General features: G+C 39.7%; 2 long non-coding RNA genes across 2 annotated transcripts; both read left to right on the plus strand.

The window, feature by feature from the left end:
• Positions 1–1,514: 1,514 nt before the first annotated feature.
• On the plus strand, positions 1,515–7,607 carry LOC112954070. The gene is made up of 3 exons (XR_003250654.1): positions 1,515–1,745; positions 2,899–3,064; positions 7,536–7,607. It is a non-coding gene; the product is annotated as an uncharacterized LOC112954070 (long non-coding RNA).
• A 517-nt stretch (positions 7,608–8,124) lies between these two features.
• LOC112954077 lies at positions 8,125–9,524 on the plus strand. The gene is made up of 2 exons (XR_003250656.1): positions 8,125–8,174; positions 9,341–9,524. It is a non-coding gene; the product is annotated as an uncharacterized LOC112954077 (long non-coding RNA).
• The last annotated feature ends 2,345 nt before the right edge of the window (positions 9,525–11,869 follow it).

Here is an 11,869-nt window from a genome sequence, read left to right on the forward strand (position 1 = left end):
TGAGGTCTGGCAGTGACACGAGTACCAGAAAGTTTTGAAGTTTCTGTCTTAACTGAAAATGGAAAAAGTCTATTGGCTCTAAAATCAGAAAAGAGCTCTTATCTTTACAGACAATCAACTTCATTCCTCTTCCTAAAGTTTCCATGTTTATGTCAGCAGGAAAATTAGCACATAGTCAGGTTAGACTTAACAGTTTCTTAGAAAATACTGCTTCTTTCAACGACTTGCTCTGCAGACCCAAAAGTTGATGCTTCTATAATTTAAACTGCAGACCCAGAAGTTGATGCTTCTATAATTTAAATTGTGTGAGGACTTTACTCTGTTTATAAAGGAGGTGCAGGAAAAGCAGACTCAAACAGGGCCTGGTATTCTTATACGAATGGTTTACGTTAATTATTTAATTTGTTCTACGCTCCCAGGAATATCAACATAATACTCCTGCAGATGCACACTCTTGCCACAATGCCCAGATGAGGTCATGCTGCATGAAAGCTGTAGTCTGAAGCATGGCAACTCAAAGAGCAACCAGAATTTCATCTTCCCACCTCCAAATCTTCAAACACTGTGACCCCGGGTTAGGATATCCTGAAATTTCTTCTATCTGGGTTCTCTTCCAGAAGTTTTACTCCACTTTGTAATTCACCTTCAAACACATAAGTAACTCTTTTTCAGGATGAAAGACTTCTCTGAATTTCACAGTATCCCCATCCACTTATGCCGGGTGAAAGCACTTGCAGTGTTGCCAGAGAGGCCTAACGTGGTTCCCTGTTCTCCACTGCGGTACAAACACATCAAGGCAATACACACTATCAGTTAAGACCTTCCTGAACAAAAGCTTCTCCTCTTCTGAATAGCCATACCTTCATCCACACCTTTTCATTCAACTCTTCTCACCTTTTCAACATGAACTACCCTCCCGGCTATCACATTCAGCAAGTGATCTTAGTGCACGCAGGCACAGACCACTTGGAAGGGGCAAGTCAGCACTGATGAAATGAGCCATGCTGTTGTGGCTAGTTCCCGAGGTAGTGCACATAAACTGGCTCAGGTACAGCGCGCCAGTGAGGCTCCAGTGACACCCTAGCGAAGTCTCCACTTTTCCTTGCTCTGGTTAAAATGAAGAACCCCACAAATCAGCATCTCCTTGTTGTTATTCCCTCCATTATAAAAATGATATATCCCAGGGAATATTAACATTATTTGGTCATATGCTTGAATAAATCAATGCTTTCTGTAAATGCAGGACGATTGTTAAATTATCTTCTCAAGAAGTTCAACTGATTTAACAATACTTTTCAGCATATGCCCGAATTGCCCCTAGGCAGACCACTGGCACAAACAGTTTGCTCTTTAACAGTTCTCCTTCTTCTCATTTCTAATTATTCAGATCTCCTTTAAGCATTCACTTGGGGCTGTGCATCTCTTTGCTGCTTTTGTTGTCTATTCCCACTCCTCCTCCCACCAAACAAGCCTGTCCTTGAGCAGGTCAAACCACTAGCAATCAAAAGCAGACTTGTACGCAGCCCAGAAGAAATACCGGAGCACCCTTTCTCTACTGCCATACCATTGACATGAACAGACTGAGTGAGGAGGGTTAAAAAAAGAAAAATAAATGAATAAATAAATAAGAAAGAGAGAGAGAAAGAAAGAAAAAGAGAAAATCTGAAAATCACCATACCAATCAGACCTGTTGTCCGTCTGGTCCAGGATCCTGTCTCTGGCAGTAGTCAGTACTCGCTTCAGAGGTAGGTGCAAGAAATGTTGTAATTATAGAATAACCTGATTAATACAGGAAGCTTCGTCCTAGCCCTAGGCTCTCGGCAGCTGACTCACTCGCTTGTCTGAAACATAAGAATTTATATCTGCTCTAATTTCTTTTAATTCTATCTAATTTAATGGTAGACGACTCATTACAAATGTGCATTTCTCATCCTGTTTTGAACCCTACTAAGCTTTCGAGCCTCTACTGTAACCTGTGRCTGAGAGTTATATTTGCTAATTATATAGGTTATACTATTTTTATCATTGTTAAACTGATTGCCATTCAATTTCATTGGATGTCCTTTCTAATGATGGAGAATAAGTGGGCCAGAGAGCAGATTTCCACAACCTGTTTACTCAGATACTCACCTGGGAGAGGTGATGCCCAAAGAAGCAAACTGCAGAAAGCCTTTGGCTTAAGGCACTATCCTGGGATGTAAGTCACCTTTTTCATTCATATCCCTCCTCYGAATCAGAAAGATTTGAACCCTCTATTTTTTAACATCCTACAGAAGTGTTGTCACTCCTGATGGAAGGAGGATGAAACAGCAGCAGTGGAGCTGCTCATATTTTTGCGAATGCCACATAAATCCTCCAGTGAACCTAATCCACTTTTTTTCTATACTTAGAGATGAAGGAATGTAATGCATTCAATGAACTGCTATGTAACATCATACCTACAGGGTAAAAGGTAGCTCCTGTGGGCTTCCAACTTTCATTACAGCCTTATGTACTTTAAGGTACAAACAGCAGCAGCTTTTTCAGGATCCTGGAAGATGAACAACACTGTAATTACAGTCAATGCTTTATATCCTTTATATCCTTTGACTGTTTTCAGAATCTTCCAACAAAGAAAACTCTGGGGAAATATTCTCAGAAAGGAATGGGCTAACAATAGATATATACATCCTGAGGAACATATGGACACGAGGCTGGAATCAGGCTAGAGATACCAATACAGATTTGGACAATCTCTGATCATCTTATGTGCTTATTTATTTTGAAATAAACTGATTAGTATGCTGTGAGCCTCCTTTTTGCATCTGGTATGCATTAGCGGCCCTTAATAAGCAGGATGCTTGATTGATATGTCATTAATATCATCAATGACTGTGTTCTGTCCTTCCACACTGCTAGCAGGCTCCAAGAGCTGTAGGTACACGACAGCAGGAGGAATGGAGGGACAGACAAAATTCTGCCACATACAGAAGAACCCTAATTTTAAGAAAAAAACATAAATGAGTTTCCTGTTTAAGTGGAGCAACTAGTAAAAGAATAAGAAGACTACTAAAGGAAAATTTAGGTAAGTATTTGAGAATAAAGTATATACTTTATAGTATAGAACAGTATATATGGCTTTGCTGTTTTGTTAAGAAATACCATACACTGAGGTATTAGGATGCTGCACTAGCTACTAATGAATGCAACCATGCTACCATGTTTTATGCATGGGACAAAAACTGACATTTTAGAGTTTCATAATTTGGGATTATCACAAGTTAATGATTTGACATGTCAGAACTCTGACAGCGATAATATTATGTGCAAGATAATATAGATTAGGAAAGACAGAATTAAGCTTGTCATATACATCTAGAAGAAGTCAGGAAGAATTTAGTGTTAATTAACACAAAATCACAGGTAGAAAACAACAGCTGGCAAACAACATAAAAACGTGCTGTGACATGTTTCAGCCAGTGTAGTAACAAAGTCATAACAATATGATAAGATTTGGAAGGACTTTGGAGCAGTAGGTCTCAATGAGCTCTCCTGTGTGTTCCAGGGGCTGACCTGGGATAGTTTCAAGCCAAATAGTAAAGCTGTAGACTTTGATCTTGGGATGAACTTGATTTTATTTCGCGCCCGGGGTCTCAGCAGCTTGCTCAGTTTGTTCCAGACTGGAGCACAGAAGTAAACTAATATGCATCAAGTACAGATGGTCAAGGTCCTTGGAGTGAAATAGGGAGCAAATCAAACTGATAGCACAGACATATTCTGTCATTTCATCCAAGGCAACAGGAAGAGCTAGAAGTGAACATGATCAACAGTATGTCCTGTAAACAAAAATATGGCAACGACTTAACAGATGGCTCTGAAATTTTATTTTGAGAGTAAAATATTTAACTGCACCTTACTGGAACCATTGATGTTTTGAGTTCACATAGGAARGGTTACACTTTTTCCATTTATTCTAACTTTACAGCCCCTGACTTTTATTTGAATGATAGAAACCAGAGCCAAAACATACCAAAGTGCCTAATTCCTAATATCTTAAGAATCAAATAGGAATAGGAATCAAAAAAAGTAATATGCCTTCCACAGCAACCCATGTTTCTGGAACTTGCACCTTAGGGTGCACCTCTAGAGCAGCTCAGTCCAATCCAACACGAGTCTCTTGCAACCGTCCTCTCTCACCAGTCACATATTCCTGGTCCTTGCCCTGTATCAGCATTAATGCTGCTGTATTAGCCCTGCTGTAAATAAAAAGCTAGACCATCTAACTTCCAAGAGTCTCTTCCACCCTAAATTATTCTTCAGTGGTATGTGACCATGCAGAGAACTGGCTAAGAGAGCTAAAATGACAGAAAATTCATTCCTTTTCTCAGGGGACTGATTTTTTATTAACTTTTGCCAGCTTACTTCCCTTCAATAATTCCCCTCCAGGTCTGTTGAGCAACAGGCTTGATATGAGAAAAATGGCAAAAATGTACACATTGGAAATAGACTGTGGCATTGGCAACCAGTTTCAATTGCTGTGAAGCTAAACCTTTTGTGGATAAAATCAGACAAAACCTTCCTGCCTTGCTTCATCTTGCTCAAACCCTACAGTCACATCAAACAGACTTTTAATAATAATCATGTTAGTATTCTAGTTAGTGTTACAGAAATTTCATATAATCACGTACTACACAGTGTATATAATAAACGAGAAGAAAATAGGCCTTTAAAGCAATTAAATATATGCTGCAAATTATTTTGTATTGAAGGTCTGGCTTAATGCTGCTAGTACTATACAGAAATACGCTGAAGGAATACTAGATTGCCATTTTCCCATACTGAAATGTATTACTTATCTCATAAGGCTATTTCAAGTAAATGCAGCAAGCTAAAAGGGGTGAGTGAAGTTCTGAAACTTAAATTTACCATAGCCTAAACTTAAGAAAAGCATTTTACAGGTTTGCAAAATGACCCCAGTTGTGTCACCTGTACAGAGGAGATAATGAATCGATAGTGACATCTCCAAATATGCTGGTAAAAGGTTCTTCTCACAATTTTACAAAAGTGCTGTTTGGCAAAGGAAGCTACCACTGATTAGCTCAGGCCACAGGGGCTTTCAAAGATTTGAAAGAAACCAAATTTGCTTCAGTAGAAAGAATAAACATCTCTTCACATTCATTCCTTAAAAGCTCTTGCACTGACACTATATAATTACTTTTCATTTCACATAAAGATTCTCTATTCATTCCACAATCTCAAAATTACAATATGTCTACTTGCAGTTGAGTGGATATGCACTTGTGGCATGAAGTAAATTATTTAAGTAAAAAGTAGTTAGTGTTACTATGAATTATCTTATTTGCTTGTACAGAACTCGTGTGCATTTCATCGTGGTAATACCTGGTTTATAMATCTTTAATCAAGAGCAAATGAAGCATCTGAATTGCTGTTTCTCCTGCAGCATGATGCGATTTGAAATCCGTAGGGCTATAGAAAGCCCCTGAGACAATGCGACAAGCTATCTTGCTCTTCTTCCTCTACTGACATAACTGTCAACAATCATCTCATTATTTAATTCCTAAAATCCAGAGGTGAAGAATGAAAGGAAGAAAATTAAGTATTGGTTTCATTTACAAGTAAGATCAGTCCTAGCAAGTGAAGCCATTTTGAAAGCTAAGGAGGACTTTCCCTTGGAGAAGTAATAGGCACTACAAGGACAACTACTGCATGCCTCCAAGTAGGAATCACTATACATATTCATTTCCTAGTCTTTCTGCTAAAATGAAGATCTACATCTCCAAACTAAATGCACACATGTTATAAGCAACCAGGGACATCACTGCAACTGAGAGATGTAGATGAGAGCTGGTGAGTCAGTACAGCAGTGCACACTTCCATGTGTTTACATGGTTACATTCCTTTCTCTATGCATCCTTTTATGCATCCTGGTGGATTATCATTTTGTTTAATGTGCATTACTGTTCTGGAGACATAACTGATGTACGTTTTTATAGGCAATGTTGTGCCCTTTAAAACATTTGATACAAAAAGATGTACTGTAAGTATGCTCATGCCATGTGTATATATGCAGCACTGTTCAATTTGCATTCAAAACTGCTCAGAGGCACCAGCAGGTAAAAAGTTAGACATAAAATATCAAAGAATTATGTACGCCAGCTTCCTCAGAGTCCTCATTCTTTCCACTTCTTAGAGCAGCCTATTATTTTTCCACTTACTATGATAGCATTTAATTTGGATATACACAGCCTTACTAGAAAACTTTACATCAACTTCCAGCAGACAGCTGCAACATACCAGGATGAAATAATTTAAGGGGGTATAAATTTGATGCCAAATGTTGTCTTGGTTCTCAGGTAGAATCAAGAGACCCTGCAAGTCCCATAAATTCTTGGTTCTGTATTAGCTATGCTGGAGCTTCTGGTCAGTCCTAAAAGCGAGACTGAGCTACAAACAAACAAGCTAGAGTACAAAGCTGAGATTTTATATCTTTAGGTTCTTCTGACACAAAGAAAAAGGAAATGATACCTCCCTTTGCAGAGGAGCTCCTCACTGCAAAGCTAGTATAGAAATTATTTATCTGTCCATGGCTCCCATAACCCAGTGAGGCTCTTTTCCTAGATATTAAGTATGTAGAAGATATCTGTCCCATGATCCATCTCCAACCTGAATGCCCTTTGATTAACGTCCTTGTGCAGCATGAGTGCTCCGACTGCAATTCTGTACCCATGCCTTAGAGTTCAAACAATCCTCTGCTCCTCAGCTACCCTGCAAGCAGTAGGGAGCTCCCACTCCATCATTTTGATACTACTAAGCTTTGCAAATAATTAAAGATTGCATTTAGTAGGCCAAATCTATTTAGCTATTATACTAAAAGTAATATGTAAATACAGAGTAAAAGATGGCTCCTAATAGGAAGAGAAAGAAATATATATGAAGAATGTTAGAATATATTAATTCTTACCTGTCAGTCAAACCTTCAACACCTTGAAAATGGACTACAGCAAACCTCACTTTGCTTAATCTTTTTTTTTTTTTTTCATTACATTCATTTTGCAACCCAGAGCTAAGATCTCATCAACACATTAAACTCTACAACCTTTTCCTGCTGTCCCTTGATCCTGAGATGCTAGTTTGGCTCTATAAAATTCTAAAGGATCATCAGAGAGAGAAGGCACTACAGAGATCCACTCTAGAATGACTGGTCCAGTACAGCCAGTGGAAGCTTTGGCTGAGAGAGAAACACAGCAACTGTTTGGATATGACCTGGCTTAGGAGAGTGGCCCAGAGCACCAACATTTGCTCTTCTTTTGTACTCTGAAATGTGTTTTCTAAAGTTGATGGGAGGGATCAGGTAGATCCCTCAGGCGCTGAGTCTTGATTAGTTCCAGCTGCATTTATATATTTAATTTTAGACAATTTATATATTTAATCTCAGCAAATAGAAAAGCAATGCATCTCTTCACTGTAATGTAACTTCACAAAATATTGATGAAGCACCCAGAAAAGATGGATTTTTGTTTTTTTTTTTTTAACAGCTGCGGGAATCTATATGCAAGCAAATGGAAAGAAAGCCCCAAAGAGACTTAAAAACTATGGCCCCAAAGAGAATTGGAAACAAACACTTTATAAGAGCATGRAAGTTAAAAGAAAACAAAAACAACCACACATGAAAACCCTCCACAAAACAGACATCTTCCCCCCTGCCCTGTAACGTTTCTTAAGGCACAATTTGGCACTGTTTCGCATGAAATTATATTCCTCAAATTCAATATCCTCAATTTCATACCTCTAGGAGAGCTGTGAGAAGATACGGCACTTTAGTGTACTAAAAGGCCATCCAGAAAATAAACAAAATGATCGTTAGCTATTCCAAGTTAGCAAATGTTCTCAAACTACAAAATTAATGACTCCTAATGCACTGCATGCTGCAAGCCACAGCTGTTCATAGCTGCACAGGAAACACAGCATCCCATTACGTGGGAAAGGAGAAGGCGAATGCGGTGCCCGTCCTCAGAGGCCAGTGCTGCCGCTCACACACACACCAGCCCTACCCGAGAGCCCCTCGCTTCCACGGAGGAGCCGCGGAGGGAAGGCCCAGCCCCGGCGCCTGCTGCCCGCATGGACAGGAACCGKCGCAGCCCGGGAGCAGTGGCAGCTCTGCCGTCCGTCTCCAGGTGAGGAGGAACTTCTTTMCTGTKAGGGTGACAGAGCMSTGGMMCAGGCTGCCCAGGGAGGTTGTGGAGTCTCCTTCTCTGGAGATCTTCCAAACCCGCCTGGACRCCATCCTGTGCCACATGCTCTAGGTGTGCTTGCTTGAGCAGGAGGGTTGRACTAGATGATCTCTGGAGGTCCCTTCCAACCTTGAATATTCTGTGATTCTGTCCTCCTCCCGTGGCTCCCAGCCCTGCGGGTGTGCGCGGTGCGGGCAGTGTCGCCGAGCCTAGTCACGGGAGCAGCCCAGTCGCAGTGATACCCTACCTGTGAGCCTCACACGTTCTCTTTGGCAAGGCTCACAGCTTCAGCCAGAAAACCCACGCTAATATACCCGCGTAGTATCTGGCTTGCAGCTTCACGCTGCCCAGCCCCGTGCCCCATGTTGTGCAGACGTACACAGGATGGCARACACTCATTCACAGGAGAATGCAACACCTTTGAGCCTTCATTAACCTGGGCAAGCAAGGTGGACAGGTCTAAATATCTCTCTAAATCCTGAAATCCTTTCCATGGTTGCTTGCAGGTCGCCACACTGCTCCAAGCCTGCCTTCTGCGGCTCCAAAAGGACAGCCCACCTAGCAGGGTAGGGCAAATGCCCCTGGCAAGCAAGGAGGGTCAGACAGGAGAGGAAAAGGGATCCTCCTTCTTACACAGCACAATTCAAGTTTTGCAGTAGAAGGATCTGGGATGAATTTGGGGCTTTAAATGGTCAATTTTAAATAATGTTGATCCTTCTCCTGTTGCTCTTATAAGAAAGGATTGTGATTCTCATCCAGGACATCTTAAGTTTCCATTCAGACTGATGAACATAAAAAAGGAAATAATGAAAACCTCCAGCTTTCCACATGAGTAAAATCATAATGCTTGTCTTAAAATAAAATGTAAGCTAAAGCAACTAACGCTTTAAAATGCTATTCTGATAACTCACTGCCACCACTCCTCAGAAAATAGGTTTCAAATCTGCAATAGAGTATATTTGCAAGGATATGAAACTGTATTTTATCCAAGCCACTTCAGTAACTCAAAATAATAATTCTGCATGTTTTTCACTGGGAAAAGGAAATCCTGTTTGGTTTATAATCAAATCATTCATATTGACATTTATTTTGAAAACTTTTAATTTCAGAGCTAAAGAAACATGAGAAATCTGGAAAGGATCATGAGAAGAATTCAAAAGACAAAAACTGTACAGGATCAAGACGTGTACTTTCCCTTTACCAGTATAATGAACTTATTAGGCAAACTAAAAGAGCTCACATGGCAGAGACGGATGAGAGTTATTAGTCCCAGTCAGAATCGACCTTTTGCCTTATTCTTTAAGCAAGAGGTTTTTTTTTTTTTTTTTTTATGACATCTGCTGTAATTCCTCAATGAATAACAGGTCCTCATATTATCAGTGTTTTCTTGGCTAAATGAAGAATAACCAAGGACAAAAACAAAGTTTTATAAAGAACAAGGCACAGTCAAGTATGGACAAAGGTGTCTCTGTGCAACAAACCAAAACAGAACAACATCAACTTTGCAAGACTGAAGCTGTTACTAGGATTCCAAGGAGAGTCTTGTTAACAGCAGTGCTGCAGCGCTATTATAAAACCTGAACCTAGTGTCTGCAAAAGCTCACGCCACCACTTACTTGAGGAARTAGTCTCTTCCATCTCTGTTTGCCGTCATCTCCCAGCCATAAGGTGTTCCCTGGTTCAAGCTCCAGGTCCCTGAAGGATGTGGCCAGCCTGAGGACTTGTTCCTGTGGCTGCAATTTCAAGAAAGAAAAGAAAAAATGTGATTTTTCTATTCTAATTGTTCGTTTGATTTACTAATTTCATGTCATCCACTGTGGTATCCAAGTACTTTCAAAGCTGTGAAATACATAGCCAAAAAACAGGCAAAGAAAAACAGGTTAGCAGTTCCACTTGTATTTGTAACATTCACCTAGGAAGCATCGAGATACCCACTTTTTAATGGTCTTTGAACTCGAGCCTTTGAAAGGGGCATCTACCAAATGCCACCAGCCTTAGGCCTCCTTTTCAGTAATGTACAGCACAAAAATAGGCAGTGTTTCTGTTCATTGTCACTCCCTGTTTAAAAACCTATTTTCTATACAGCTTTAGCAAAAAAAAACCCTGCTGCACATGGATGTGTTAATTGGCACGAGAAGCAATATCAATCTCACTAATTGCAATCATTTTTTGTTTTCAGGTGTCTGTTTCATATGTGGGAATGAAGGAAAACTATCATGCTAAATTAATTCAAATTAAATGAATTCAAATTCAAATGTTATTGTGCTTGCTCATTTTCCCTTCCTCCRGATAATTTAGAGGAGGTGCATATGCTCTAACATGTCTCTGCTCAAACACTCTCTGCTAGTACCCCGAGGGCAGAGCAAGGGCCAAATCAGAGCATCCTAAATAAAGGAGTAGTTTATGTCATTCCCTTAACTAAGTGAGATTCAGCAGCACTTCCAAATGACACTACTCCCCACTAAGCCTAACATATTTTGCAAGTGTCATCTACTGCCCCCATATACAAAAATTATATAGTTAGCAAGAATTCCCCATGGATTCCAGCGTGGAAACCCAAATTTTTGCATTCACTCTTCGCTTCAGAAGCTCAGCGTGAACAAATAGTACTTCCAGCAAAATTAACCAAAGCATGAGTATCTCCAATGTACAGTCCAAAAGAGAAAAAAACAGGAAAAGGAGGCAGAGATGCTAAAGACCAGCGAAGGGTGCTCCACAAACAGGCGGAGATGGACACTGCATGACATCTGAAATTTARAAATGCAAAACAAAGATATGCAGAATCAAGGTCTCTCTTGCAACAGCCTTCTCTTCTTTCCCGTGCCTTTTCTGCCTACCAAACATATTATTGATGAGTTTTGCTTCCCAGATTTAGGCAAGTTCAAATGCTAACAAGGAACTTACATCTCAGTCTAAGACAAAAGATAACAAGAACTTATTTCCCTTAGAGAAACACAGAGTAATGTAACCTGGTGAGCACTCCTTTCAAAAAAAGAAATTGCTCTCTACAGACAGCTCAACAATTCATTGCAAACTGCTAACCTCAACAAAGTTGTACATAGTTAATCTTTCCCACTGGGGGAATGCACCATTTAAAACAAGCTAGCAATCTCCCTACGCCTTTATTTCAAGGATTAATCACCACTGAGAGAAGATACGGTGCTTCAAAATATAATTTACATGTAAAGTAGAGAATTACAATGAAGTGCTAGATATCATCTGATTTACCAATTACATTAATACTCTATCATCAAGGAGTAGAAAAACATTTCTGTTAGCATATTCAAACACTAGTATTTGCCATAAGAAAGGGCTTAAATCCAATATTTAAACATGCTAGAGATCTTAATAAAATTAAGGGTACTCATGATTAAACAAATAAATGTCAGATATGCTTCATCACTCTGGATAAATGCAACTAACTTATTCTTAATCAGAGGAGTGCATACAAAGCAGTATTTGAAGGAAGAAAATAAAGTTTGAAAATAATTATTTTCAACATTTTGACATATATGCAACGTTTCAACATTCAGATTCGTATAGAACTGAGCTTAAGCATTCCTGTGCCTCTGTCCACGCTTGACAGAGGAAGAAAGAATAAGTGAACTGAAACAGCCTATACCTAGGAATAACAAGGT

The sequence above is a fragment of the Nothoprocta perdicaria genome, unplaced genomic scaffold (genome assembly GCF_003342845.1).
Source record: "Nothoprocta perdicaria isolate Ctin4 unplaced genomic scaffold, notPer1 scaffold_109, whole genome shotgun sequence".
Taxonomy (NCBI): domain Eukaryota; kingdom Metazoa; phylum Chordata; class Aves; order Tinamiformes; family Tinamidae; genus Nothoprocta; species Nothoprocta perdicaria.